This window comes from Barbus barbus (genome assembly GCF_936440315.1).
Source record: "Barbus barbus genome assembly, chromosome: 45".
Taxonomy (NCBI): domain Eukaryota; kingdom Metazoa; phylum Chordata; class Actinopteri; order Cypriniformes; family Cyprinidae; genus Barbus; species Barbus barbus.
In genome coordinates this window covers 12554249-12560517 of record NC_136723.1, presented here as the reverse complement: position 1 = coordinate 12560517, position 6269 = coordinate 12554249, and positions in this window count along the sequence as shown.

The window sequence follows — 6269 nt, the reverse complement described above, 5'->3', positions numbered from 1 at the left end:
TGTCATGTACAAAGACTCAGTGGTGATTGCTAATGACTTGCTCTTTTTTTCATTTTAGCTTGTGATAATATACAAGGACATGTACTATAAGGACAGACAAATAGACAGAATAACTGAAGTTCTATAAACTCACAAATTGTTTTTTTTTGTTGTTTTTTTACATTACACAACTTTTTTAATTTTTTGATTGAACTTGTGTACCAGTTTTTTATCAAACTGACAAAGGTATTTATAGTCATTTCTATACATCAAAATAAGTTGTGTACTAATCAAAACACTAATAACCCTAATGGTGACTTGAAGCATGCAACTTACAATAAAATGTAAACACAAACACTACATAGACCTAAAACTACTTTTAATTACGAATAACTAATATTTATGTCATCATAACACATGCTGTGACCAAAACTGCTAATTATTCAAGTGCAACGTCAGCCTGTTTGTTTGGACCCTGATCACCAAACTTTACATTATAAATTCTTGATGTTTAATATTTCTAATATTAAGATGCTCATGCTAAATTGCCTTAAAATTTACTCTATTTAAATATGTATGTATTGTCAACAACAATCAGTAGTTAAATCTACCTTTAAAATAGAGTTTTTATATGATAAAATGGAACTTGGATTTTTGGTAATTTTCCTTTAAAAATACCTTTATTCAGCAAGGACACATTAAACTGATCAAATTCGACATTTATAGATGTTTTAATTTATTTAGAAATGTATAATGTTACAGAAGATTTCTATTTATATTAGAGTTTTCTGTCACACTTCATTTTAAGGTCCAATTATCGATATTAAAAAAACATTAACTATGACTTTTGCCTCAATAAACACCTAATTTGCTGCTTATTAACAGTTAGTAAGGTAGTTGTTAAGTTTAGGTACTGGGTAGGATTAGGGATGTAAAATATGGTCATGCAGAATATGCGCTTTATAAATACTAATAAACAGCCAATATGTTAATAATAGGCACGCTAAGAAGCAACTGGTTAATAGTGAGATTTGGTCCCTATACTAAAGTGTTGGCAAATTTTCTATTCATCAAAGTGTATTACATTTTACAAACATATATTACCATTAAAATATTATTTTGTATACTACTACTACTACTACTACTTTTACTTCAAATAATAATTGTAATAATAAAATGTTTGTTAATATATTATTTTTCATATATTTATTGGTTATATATTATTATTATTATTATCGATAACAGACACTGTGCAAGCTTGCTTGTATTCTACACACTTTTGAGATATGCAGAAATGTGCTTGCAAAAAGTATGCTGTATAGGCAATTTTAAGCAGAGGAGATTATTATTTGTATTATATGTGTATGATGGTGGGGGATTCTCCATGCTGAGGGTTCTGATGGGCTGGTCAAGGTCCCAGGTTTGTTTTTAGTCCCAATTCATCCCTGAACTGTTTTGACTACATTATGAGATATACTTGACTTTTTGAAGAATAATGAAATCATGCAAATGTACATGAATGTGCATACAGTTTTTCTGGCTTCATAAGAATGGAAAAGGGAAGCACAAAATGTTTGTGATATGCGTGTCATAATTAACTATGGCCTCTTTTTAAAGTGTTTTTAGAAAAGTGCACACAAGCAGGTTTGTGTTTAAGTGAAGTACACTGACTGCATTGTTGTAATGAAAGCGACTGCTGAATGAAAATTAGCAGTATAAATATGAAGCTGTGTTACGCTGCAGTGTAAACATGTTGAATACAAAAAAAAAATGTATTTAACCTCTTCCATAAATAATCAATTTACAGCACACAGGGAGCATTCAAAGGGATGAGGTCTTTTCTAAGAGCTACAATAGGAATTGAGCTCAAACAGATTGCAATAACTCACCGACCCATAGTTGAACCTGCGATTGCTTTTGCTCAATCCCATGCATTTTAGAAGTGTGCATGTATACACTCAGTCTTTGTGTGTACATTCATTGATTTACATGCAAAGTGTTTCTTTAAGCAAGTATATGTGTGCATGTGTGAATGTTTACCAGTCTCAGGGGCCTTAAAGTGTGCTGCATAAATGTTTTTAAATAAGGTATCTGTATGAGTGTAAGTGTTCGTGAGTGTGTTTGAGAGATGAAAGCAAGAGCAAAGGTAAATTAGAAGGCCTTGTAGTATGATCATTTTCCCACAGGGCAGTTTCATCTGCTGAGGGAACCGCTTAGTTCTCTCACTTCACGCTGTGCTATATGGTTTAATTTGAAGTTTAAAAATGACTTGTTACAATATTTACTTTCATTATGATTTTGTATGTGTGTGTGTGTACTGGCAGAATAGCTGTCTGTATGTTGCATTCAATACACCAAATCTCTTATATCTGTGCGAAATATGCTATAATTGTAGGCTGTTGTTGTGTTCAGTCCAAGATCCATCATCTGAATTTATTGAATATAACATAATACATGTGATAAACCAAAGTGCAAGATGATAGTGCACAAAAAAAGGGAAAGCAGCACATGGTTGCGTTATACTATCATATGACTCAAAGCTTCATATCTGTGTATTGATACATGATTTATGAATCAACACACCCAATCAAGATGAGTATTTAATTAATTAATTTATTTTTTGGGGTGCAGAATAGTTGTATTTTTATCTTTAGGATGTAGAAAATTAATTGTGTGTGTTTGTGCGTTAGCTGCTTTTAGATATCTTTGACTGGTTTGTCAAGTTGCTGTGTAAAGCAAGAGTGTTGTAAGGCAGGGTGAAGGGAACTCAATCTCAGAGTCTCTCAGCACAGACACGGCACTCCGACTGACTCACGGCTGGAACATCAAACCTGAACTTCATTCTCAAAGGTACTAGTTCTGATCCAAGAAGTGACCCACACACTTTGTAGTGCTGTATTTTTGTGCTCTGCCAACTTTCACCACTTTTAAATGACAAGCTTTTTTCCCCCTCAACAAGTAGTGGTATAATGCATCTAAATTCTACGTAGATATAATTTTTACAGTACCGTCATTAAGATCTTTTAATGTTTTTGAAAGAAATCTCATACAGTATGCCTGCTCACCTAGGTTACATTTATCTGCTCAAAACTACATTAAAACGATAATATTGTGAAAATTATTACAATTTAAGATAAGAAGTGTCTATTTACACTAAGTGCAAATAGCCCGCCTTTTTGGCAAAGGCTAACTCCACCCACCAATTTGTGATTATGCTAGTCAACTCTAAAAAACGACTCCAGTTAACATCAGTTTCAGTGGCGTAGCCGTAGAAGGTAAAACGCATGCTCTTTGACGCGATCGACACGAGTTCGAGCCCGCCTTTTACAAACTTTTTTTCTTCCTTTTCAAATCTCATATACGAAAGGCATTTATTTTCAATAAAAATGAAGGAAATAATCAAAAAGTTGAAAATAAAAGTATCGGGTAGGGTTAGAATAGGATAGGTGTAGGGAGGGCTTTATTGTCCCAATAAGGTGGCATCCATTTAATAATTGGAATTAAAACTATAATTTATACTTTATTGCATACTGTTTTATAATGTACTACAATACTGAGGTGCAGATAATTGCCACTATTTTCAATAAGTAGTATAAATAGTAGAAAATCATGCTATTTTAACATAGTGTAAATAGCATCCATCGCTAAAAAACATGCTATTTACACAAATAGTCGCTACCTTTAAAATAACAGTTTTCCATTTTAGTGTGTGTTAAAATTTGATTTATTCCTGTGATGGCAAACCTGATTTTTTTTTTAGCAGGCATTACTCATTCAGAAATTATATTATTATACTGATTTTTAAAAATAAATGTATTATTATCAATGCTGAAAACAGTGTTGCTTAATATTTTGTAAACTGTGGTGCATTTGAATACAAATCAATAGAATGTTAAAAAGAACAGCATTTATTTGAAATTTTTGAAAACTTGCGTAATATTATGTTTTAAATTATTATTTGTAATATAATGTCGTTACTGTGACTTTTGATCAATTGCCTTGTTGAATAAAAGCATTAATTTCCCATAGTAGCCTATACCATGGGTGTTTTAAATTTAGAGTATATATCCTTTCTGTAAATTATGGTTTTGTATTTAAATGTATATAAATTTAATATAAATTTATGTGGAGGCTTGACGCTGTCACTCTAATTAAGATGTGAGTGAACTACATTAAATCACGAGTAGTTTGTTGCAAAGTAGCTTGAAATTGTCCATGACATATTTATTTTCCTCACAAATAATCTTCTATATTCCAAAGCCTTGTCTGGTACAACTGCCATTAAATTTCTGCTGTGGTTTTCAACCAGATTCCCTCCCTGCAACCCTTCTTGATAATGCATTCAGCAAATTGACGACAAGATCGCTCTCAACTTGGCCAAGTGTTTATGTTATCAACTACCTCACTCCACCATCTGCTGGGGCGCCAGCCACACATCCCCCATAATTCCCTGTGCAAATGTGGCCATAAGGAGCAAGCTCATCCCAATCTCTCCATGTAATCCCTCTGCAGCCCATTCATACCAGAGAGAGGTTACACAATCACCAATAGACTTGGCTTTCATCAGTTTGGTTCTTTTCTTTTATTCAGGTCAATGGTGAAGCATGTTCTCACGCAGTACAATCACGCTGCATGGAACGTCTCATTATGGCGGGAGGATTAAATCGCACATTGTCAAATCAAGTGAAAACAAGCACAGATAATAATACATTCGAACCATGTCTCATTAATACTTTCCCCTTTTACCAGTAACCTTTATCTTAATCGGAATTCCTGCTGCGTTTTACTAGCAGGTAATTTGTTGAAGAAAATATATGGTTTCAGAGTCATGCATATTTCCTGGCAAAGTCATTACCCCAAAGTCATGAATGACATTTAATGTTTGAAAGATAAGAGGTGAACACAGATTGAAACCGCTGACTGACTGACCGCACATTGTCACCATTCACTTTGAAAAAGCTAAATTTCTCTTTGCGGAAAACACATGAAGTGCTTTTTTTTAAGTTTGTGCTTTATCTTGTTGTGCTGGAAGCTCTCTGCTCATTAAAGCTCTGTTGACGTTACATTTAAATTAGGATGCTCTCAGAATCTCATTTGGTTCGATATGATAAACTGATTTGGTATATCAGATACCTACTGTCAATGCTTTAACATTTGGCATTTTTTCATATTTCATGTGAAAGTTCAAGTGTAAGGCAGAAGTTCTGAATTGAAAATGACTAAAATATGAGATGCATACTGATTTATACAACATATATACAACAGACCCACAAAACTGTACAAAATGTCTTCAATAAATAGTCATGGATCATAAACAGTCCATAAATACATGGATTTAAAATTTACTTTGTTTAATTTTCAATATAAATTGTGAGTTAAATATTTCAAATTTTTCTTAATGATAATAATAATAATGTTCTGAAATGGATCACAACATCAAAAATATACAACCAAGGCTCACTGGAACTGCCTACATATTGCATTAACACATCTATATACATAATACAATTCGCTGTCCATTCCAGGTGAAATGAACACTAGAGACAGTAAAACAATAACTTTCTTTTCTTTTCACACAAATTGTGATTATGGGGCAGATTATTGATGAATAAAAGGCTTGTTTTTGCACGGTTCCTTCCACAATACTATGCAATGGCCTCAAAACACTTATCATACTGCATGATTTGTAAACTAATATGTTTTAACATTTGCATCACATAATTTGCTCAATTTGAATGGTTTTTCTGACATAGTAAACATTCTCGGTAGGTACAGCATTGCATTGAAATGCTGGTACGAGTCACGACACTCCACAAAAGAGCTCAAAGCTTTTAAGCTAAAATGGCATGGTTGCTTCAGCAAATGATTTCACCTGACATTTGCTTGTCTTAACACTGTCGGTAGGGTTTAGTGTAGGTGGTAAATTAATTTCAAACGCAATGGAGCATTTTTGCGCCACTAACCCGACATTTCATTTCTGATTTGCTGTGTTACAAACAATGTAATAAAGCATTAGCTAATTCATGTTCAGCTGTTTCAGAGAAAATTTAACTTGCTAGACACTGGATATTTTGCTTAGAAACTGCTGTGAAACATGCTACAAGCAATGCAATATCATTTTGCAACTATTTCATACACACAGGAATGTCATTTTTAAAAACTGCATCTCCAATGGAGAAAAAAATATTAAATGGCTTATAGCGCTGTTTGTAGATGTGTCACCTGAAAAATTCAGTGAAATGTACCCAAAGCAACACGTTTCAGGTTTTGCAGAAATTTAGGCACTCACA